Source organism: Pantherophis guttatus, chromosome 1, assembly GCF_059756535.1.
Source record: "Pantherophis guttatus breed Tessera chromosome 1, ASM5975653v1, whole genome shotgun sequence".
NCBI classification, from domain to species: domain Eukaryota; kingdom Metazoa; phylum Chordata; class Lepidosauria; order Squamata; family Colubridae; genus Pantherophis; species Pantherophis guttatus.
In genome coordinates this window covers 315,065,610-315,074,216 of record NC_142063.1, presented here as the reverse complement: position 1 = coordinate 315,074,216, position 8,607 = coordinate 315,065,610, and the positions used below count along the sequence as shown (strand labels likewise).

At 43.3% G+C, this 8,607-nt stretch overlaps 1 long non-coding RNA gene across 1 annotated transcript; it reads right to left on the bottom strand.

The window, feature by feature from the left end:
* Positions 1-306: 306 nt before the first annotated feature.
* LOC117671400 (uncharacterized) lies at positions 307-6,924 on the bottom strand. Its single transcript, XR_004592834.3, has 2 exons — positions 6,805-6,924; positions 307-539 (listed from the first exon to the last, which is right to left on the bottom strand). It is a non-coding gene; the product is annotated as an uncharacterized LOC117671400 (long non-coding RNA).
* Between the last annotated feature and the right edge of the window lie 1,683 nt (positions 6,925-8,607).

Sequence of the window (8,607 nt, the reverse complement as noted above, 5' to 3'; positions counted from 1 at the left end):
GTGCCTTTTAAAAACTGGGATACCGTCCATTATGTGATTGTACATGATGTGATTGCTATCAGCTCACACTCATTTTGTAATTCAGTTCCACCCCTCCTTTTGGTCAGTTTTCTATATAAGAAGAATTGCCAATGAACATGCACTGGGGGTTGAAGAACCATACCCAGAAGGAATTGCTTCTTTCTCTTTCTCTCTCTCTCTTTTAATTTAGTGTATGTATTGTAAAAAATAATGTATTTTCTTTGTGATGAATTTCTACATTTTCGTCTGGCAGAGATAGAAGAAACAAGAATTAAACCACTGAGATAAGAGCATCTGTGAGCACTGAGTTGTGGTGCTCTATCTTATTTTGCCAATCCATTTATAGGAGGTAAAGTGAACATGTCTTTCTGGAAATTTTTCAAAGTTGGAATATTCACTTTTCTCTGACCACCTGGAGTTCCTCTTGGTGGGTACCAGTTGGTTACTGCCATTTTCTTTCCAAAATTCCTTGGAATTTTCCTCTGCAATGATACTGACAGCACTGTTCCACTAGAGACCTGCAGAAAAAATGTCAGCTTTTATGGTACTCTTATATTTGGAGAATATTCAGTACAGCTTTGTATATTTGTTGTGATTTTGGCAAGGACTGTTAAACAAATAATCTCAGACCTCTGAACCTACCAGATTTTTTAGTGTCAATAAAGTTTCCTGTGTTGTTCCCACTTCCCTGCCAAATATATAGCACTTAGATTTAGACTTATATACCCCTTCACAGTGCTTTACAGTCCTTTCTAAGCAGTTTACAGAGTCAGCATATTCAACAATCTGAGTCCTCATTTTACTGACCTTGGAAGGATGGAAGGCTGAGTCAACCTTGAGCCAGTGAGATTTGAATTGTTGAACTGCTGGCAATTGGCAGTCAGCAGAATTATTTATTTATTTATTTATTTATTATTTCTATTTCTATACCGCCCTTCTCCCGAAGGACTCAGGGCGGTGTACAGCCTATTTAAAAACACAAAAACAAAAACAACAGTTAAAATTTAAAATCATTAAATAATTAGGCTCCAATTAAAATCCCAGGAATTTAAAAATACCCCAATTTAAAACGTTATGTTCATAGCCCGGCCTGGCGGAACAACAGGGTCTTCAGAGCGCAGCGAAACACCCGGAGGTCGGAGATCTTATGTATTTCCGGGGGCAGTTCATTCCACAGGGCTGGGGCTCCCACAGAGAAGGCCCTCGCCCTGGGTGTCACCAGCCGACATAACTTGGCCGATGGCACCCTGAGGAGACCCTCTCTGTGGGAGCGGACTGGTCGGTGGGAGGCTATTGGTGGCAGAAGTCGGTCTCGAAGGTACCCGGGTCCTATGCCATGGAGCGCTTTAAAGGTGGTAACCAACACCTTGAATCGCACCCGGAAGACCACTGGGAGCCAATGCAGCTCACGCAGGAGGGGTGTCACGTGGGCGCAACGAGTTGCACCCATAACCACCCGCGCGGCCGCATTCTGGACCAGTTGGAGCCTCCGAATGCTCTTCAAGGGGAGCCCCATGTAGAGAGCATTACAGTAGTCCAACCGGGAGGTGACAAGGGCATGAGTGACCGTGCGCAAGGCGTCCCGATCCAGAAAGGGCTGCAACTGGCGAATCAGGCAAACCTGATAAAAGGCCCCCCTGGCCACGGCTGTCATGTGCTCTTCTAAAGACAGCCGTGCGTCCAGGAGGACACCCAGATTGCGAGCCCTCTCTGTGGGGGGCAAAGATTCACCCCCAATAGTCAGCGATGGCACCTGCTGACTATATCGGGGCGCCGGAAGCCACAGCCACTCGGTCTTGGAGGGGTTGAGTCTGAGCCTGTTCCTCCCCATCCAGGCCCGCACGGCCTCCAGGCAGCGGGACATCACATCAAGGGCATCGTTGGGGTGGTCTGGAGTGGAGATGTACAGCTGCATATCGTCAGCGTACAGATGACACTTCACCCCAAAACCACGGATGATCTCACCCAGCGGCTTCACATAAATGTTGAACAGGAGAGGCGAGAGGACCGACCCTTGTGGCACTCCCCATGCGAGATGCCTCGAGGTCGACCTCTGTCCTCCTGCCAACACAAACTGCGAGTGGTCGGAGAGGAAGGAGGAGAACCACCGCAAAACGGTGCCCCCTATTCCTAACCCCCCCAACCGCTGCAGCATGATACCATGGTCGATGGTATCAAAAGCCGCTGAGAGGTCTAATAGGACTAGGACAGAGGAGCAACCCCTGTCCCGAGCCCTCCAGAGATCATCCACCAACGCGACCAATGCCGTTTCTGTGCTGTACCCCTGCCTGAAGCCCGACTGGTACGGGTCCAGATAGATAGCTTCATCCAGGTGCCGGGGAAGTTGTCGTGCCACCACGCTCTCAACAACCTTCGCCACAAAACGAAGGTTGGAGACTGGACAATAGTTGGCTAATTCAGCCGGGTCCAGGGAAGGCTTCTTGAGGAGGGGCCTCACTACCGCCTCTTTCAAGGCGGCAGGAAAGGCACCCTCACTCAAAGAAGCACTTATGATCCCCTGGAGCCAGCCTCGTGTAACCTCCCGGGAGGCCAGCACCAACCAGGAGGGACACGGGTCCAATAAACACGTGGCGGCACTAGTCTTACCCAGGACCCTGTCCACATCCTCGGGAGTCACAGGATCAAACTCCTCCCAGAAAATTAGCCTGCAATACTGCATTCTAACCACTGCGTCACCACGGCTCCTAATGCAGACATCCTAATGCTTTCACATTAGTTTGTTTCTCTACAATCAGATGAAAGGCCTTCTTGACTTCAATTTCTATTTTTTTTTTCTTTAAAGGCAGAAATTTGCTGTTGCCTTCTTCCTAGCCCTGAGAGAGAGAGAGTGAATGGTCCAATGTCACCCAATTGCGTTCTGTGCCTAAGGAAGAATTAGAACTCATGTCTCCCTAATCCTTGTCCTTCATTTTAGCCACCAGACCAAGCTGCCATTATCATGGCAGTTTTCAATGCGTCTCATTCACAGAACTGCAGGATTATTTAGGAACTTGTGCTAAAGTGAGATGTGAAGTACACAGCTTCACTGCTCCCAGCTACTCCTATGCTAAGCCAGCACAAATCGGTTTGTCACATTTCTAATTGCTTGAAGCCAAAGATAACCACTGCCAGCCAGAGTAGACAGCCATGAGCTTTATTTATAATGCCCAACATGATACCCTAGATTTATTCAATGGCATCCACATGGATGCCAGCTTCACCTTCCACTGATATCTTAGACTTAGACTTAGAATAACTTTATTGTCACTTTGAATGTACAGTAATCGGCATACATTAAAATGAAATTTCATTGCATACAGTTCTCAAAGGTCACCACCTCCAATATACACTACATAAACATGACAAAATAAATAAATAAATACAAAATTATGCATATACTCACATATATTATTTGACCCGGAGAAACAACACAGTCTAGTTCAGATGTATACATGTACATGGCGAGACAAATAAATCTTGCGAGTTTACCAGATGGATGGCATAGGGAACAAAGCTGTTACAGAATCTGGTAGTCCTGCTAGAAATACTTTGAAACCTCCTCCCAGAGGGGAGCAACAGAACCAGACTGTGAAGTGGGTGTGTGGGGTCTCTAACAATGCTTTGAGCTCTAGGTACATAGCGCTTATAAGCATTATCCTGAATAACAGGAAGCGAGCTTCCTATAATCTTCTCGGTTGTCCTTACCACTCTCTGAATGGACTTTCTTTCTGACACACTGCAGTCACCAAACCAAACAGTGATGCAGTTTGTTAAAACGCTTTCAGTCGTGCCTCTGTAAAAAGTGGCCAGGACAGAAGGAGAAAGTCTTGTACTTTAGAGTGAAGTAGTATAAATGGGGAAAATGTCATCCTAAACATGGGATCTAATGAGAGCTTTGGGCCAGTTGAAGAGGATGGCAGGTATAATAGCAGCCTTCCCAGATGGATACAGACATGGCAGTCCTTGACCGAAAGCTAAGAAAAAGCTAGCAAGAACAAACCTTGCCAGCTCAAGAAAACATACCTAGTGGCAAGCACTCACAGCAATTCTTGAAGTTCCCCCTTTTCCAAGCAGCACTCTCCAAACAGATTTATAAATTCCAAATATGCCTTTAAGCCCAAACCCCTGAATTAGGCTAATTCAGAAGAAGACAATTTTGCACAGCTGTATCATCTTCTCAAACATACAGCATGAAATGGAAATGTAGATATCTCTTCTTGGAGTCTCCTTTTGTAGTTGCTCTATCAGAACAACCAGGTTTTTGCAACCTACCAGATCAATGAGATGGTGGAAGGTTGGTGAGAAATGAATAATATAGCTATAGAATTGCTACTCTTTTATCTTCTTGGTGGAAATTTAATTCTAAATTCTGTTTTGTCATGTGACCCACCTTTGCTAATAAGATGATGTTGTGAGACAAAGTTTTATTTATTTTTATTCTTTTTACAAAAGGCTAAACAGACTCTTTAAAGCCTGAGAAGTTACTAGATTGTTTATTTTGTCTTCTAATTTTATAAGCATATATCAGTGATGGCTAACCTTTTTGCCATCACGTACCAGGAGTGGGGGGACGAGTTGGTGAGTCATGTGCATGCGTACCCACACCCATAATTCTATGTGCCCCACCCCTGCACATGTGCGCATGACCCCCCCTCTCCCTCCCGCTCCTGGCATGTGATGGCATGATGGACCCATTAGGCCCATTTTTCTCTCTCCCCAGGCTCCAGAGCCTTTCTAGAAGCTTGGGGAAGGCAAAAATGGCCTTCCTCTCACACACACACACACACACACACACACACACACACCGGAGGCCCTCTGGAGACTGGAAGTAGGCAAATGGGCCATTTTTGGCCTCCGGAGGGCCTCTGGGAGGGAAAGCCGTTTTCGCCCTCCCCAAGCTCCTAGAAAGGCTCTGGAGGCTGGGGAGAGCAAAAACGGGCCTTTGCCCCCCCGAGGCCCTCCAGAGGCAGGAAACAGCCTGTTTCCTTACTTCCGGTAGGCCCAGAAGGCCCGAAAATCAACTGGCGCGCCAGAGCTGAGCTTGCGTGCCCACCGATATGGCTATGTGTGCCACCTGTGGCACGCGTGCCATAGCTTCGCCATCACGGGCATATATTATACATCTGGTCTTTGTTGGCAATGCTGAAAGATCTGTGTATCTTTGTTTCACTCAACGCTGCTGATCAGGTCTGTTGGTATTGTTTGTGATCTACCTCTCCACTTCTCTGATTGGTATCTTTGGGTCTCTTTTGATAAAGAAAGCTCCAAGATAAGGCTGGATTTCAGATGTGAAAACTTTTCAAAGATAGTTTGTTAATAAAAATGTAAGGAGGGCAAAGCAAAAGGCAATACTATGGTGTCTTTCTGCAGTGAATGTGGTGCTGACCTCTTCCTGGCCCTGCTAGGCCCATCTGTAGCAACTGTAGAGGCCAGTGGTAATTAAAGCAACAGTGTTCAGGAAAAGTGTGAATTATTTTTACAGGAAGGCTTGGATGCTGCTACTGACTGACAAAGCACAGTAGGGGAACTGGATATTAAAGAGTGATAGTAGCTACATCATTGTGAGGTAGTTTGCAAGAAAAGTACAAAATTGAGACTTTTTACAAGTTTACTGGCATGTAAAGAAACATTTTGTGTTCTCAGATTGACAGGGAGACAATAAATGTTTGGAAAAGGTGCAGAGTGCTAAATCACCATTTATACATTTATTTTTGTTTTTATCAAGATAAAAGAACAAAACACAAAAATAGTAAAAATGCAACTGCATTCAAAAACCATTACGAAAGTGTTTAAAATAAAAAAAAGATTATACAAAAGATGGACTCAAAATTCAGCAAGGCCCCCAGTTGACTTGATTAAAGTCACTTTTTTATTATGATTGCTTGCCTTCTTTAGATCCCCCAAACTTCAGTAACATTATCAATTTAAAGCAATATTAAGCTGAAATATTGTATTTTAACAATATTTTTTCCTCATGTGCCTGCCTGCTCAATAAACCATAACAACTATTCAGGACAGAAATGCTGGTGTCCCACTGTTGACATTTTTGGCTTCCTTATTCCAAAAGGAATATCTTCTGTTCAAAATATCTACTATACTACACTTTCTCCATTATGTTTGGTGTATTCTATACCAAACTATCCACAATGGTACCTGGCCATTCTTAAGTGATAACTCAATTGTACTGCAATCACATGTACTCATAAAGGTGCTGAAATCTCTTATGAGATCTCATGCAGATATTGATTCATTAGCAAGCCATCATGTGAATGGTACTGTCCCAAATGAATGAAAATGTGGACTGATATCAAGAGCACTATGGTTTAACATCAGATCTGAATTTTTTTTTAATTTTTAAATGATTTAAGTGGCCACCCATCCATCTTCTCTCTCTCCCTCCCTCCCTCTCTCTCCCTCTCCCCCTCTCCCTCTCCCTCTCTCTCTCTCCCCAGTCCCAAGGGCCGTGGAAACCCAGGAGGCCAGGATTGAGGGGAAGATATGCATGGGGCCATTTCTGTGGTCATTCATAAGATTGCCAATTTTGTTCAATTTTGTACACCATTTACACAAACAGCAATCTGTGCAGCATACAATAAAACAAGCAGTTAAAATAAAACAATTAATCAAACACTCATAAATAAAACTGCAGGAGAATGGACCAGAATTCTACACACACTATAATCATCTAGCAAATTCCCCATTTTCACTGGGATCCCCAAGCCTGCTGAAAGAACCATGTTTTCAAAGATTTGCTAAATGCCAATACAATTGGGTTAATCTTACCTTGGGTGGAATAATGTTACAAAGGGCATATTTATCCATACTCCCCCCTACCCTGGAATCTTGTCTGATGCCACACCTAAAAGCCAGCAAGCCCAATTCAGAGAGGGAACACACAAACACACACTCATATTGCACCTAACCAGGGCTGGGTTGGCCCTCTCATCCACTATTACATCATGGATGAGGCAAGCCTTTATATAGACCAATTTGGCATTCAATAGCAACACACAAAATCCAGGCATACCGAAGCTCTAATAACCAGGCCTGAGTATAGAGTATAAGAGGTTGGAATACTCCACTGGTATTCCATACCAAAGCCATTTTCCCCAAGAATGGCTTATCTTTTGCTTCATCATGCCTCTCCCTACCTGTTCCTACCATGATGATTCTGCTGCTCTCTTCCTCTTCCCAAGATATATCAACCCGGCTCCTTTTTCTTCCTGCCTCAGATCAAAGGACTCCTTTACACAACAAAATGGTTGAGTGGAGTACCTATCAGACCCTAGCACCCAGGAGCTTCTGGTGAAATGAATGGTGGCTACTCTATGATCAGAAAAACTCTGTCTTTATATTCTTATATTCCTCCCAGGGAATATAAACAAGGAAAAGATATCAATTTCATGTTTCCAATAATACTCTGCTTGTGAGCTATTCTGCTGAATACAAACATCCTCACTCTGAAGGGAAAGAACATTAAATTGTTTGTAACTTTTGAGCGCAGAATTATTTTGACATTTAAACCTTAGTCAATTGCACAAAATAAAAAGAGAGGGATAGGCATCTATTCGTGTTGGCATCTCAACAAGGAACTGTGGCATCAAATAGCTGAAATTCCCATTTTAAAGAACAATGGTGCACTGTGCCCACATTTTCACTGCAATTGATGCTGTGTGAATTTTGCATAAATTCTCTTTCAGCCAGCCAAGTTTTCTTCTATGCTAGAGGGAATTGATTTGCAGGACAAAGAGAGAGAGAGAGGGAGAGGGAGGGAAGGAGAGAGGGAGGAGGGGAGAGGAGGAGGGAGGGAGAAGGGAAGATGAATCCCATTGCCCTGCAGGGAATGACGCATTGTGTCAGTAACATATTCAATATACTTTTTGGAATATCATTCTGAGAAGGGTGTGCTTCTTTGATGCTACAAACTGCCTTGTAATCATTAACTGCTTATTCATTTTATTAATTTTTAAAAGAATCCTGAATTTCACCTCATGGAATTGGATGGGTTTAGGGGAACTGTACCCTTAACACTTTATGTGTCCCCCTGTTTTGTGATTTAAGAAGCATTGCTAACAATGTGGTTTTGTGCCATTTCAAGCAGAAAGACAAAATATGGACTTAATACAGTTAAACACAGCCCAAGCCTCCAAAATTTTGCTTGATAATGATGTGTAGGTGATTTTTTTTCCTATTCCCATGGTATGACTGTCCCACAAGACAGATAAGATAGACTTAAAGTTTTCTAAGCTGACTGAATAGATATACAAACAATGAATTTCTGAGTTCTTGATCAATAGTCCACATACTACACAAGCTTGTTTTGAACTATCTAGTCTATCTTGTCTATCTGTTTTGATAGACTAGTCTATCTAGTCTCAGACAAATTCAGTGTGAATCCTAGAATGTATCGTTATTATGGTTGTTCATGAAATCAGCTAGATGTTTAGCCTGAATTAGTATTTTTGTCTATTGTGAATTGGTATTTTTGTCTATTGAGGTCTTCCCAAAGACCTGGGATAAGTAAATGTATTATTATTATTTAGATTTATTTATCACCATAATCATTAGTTTTATACCCCACCTTTC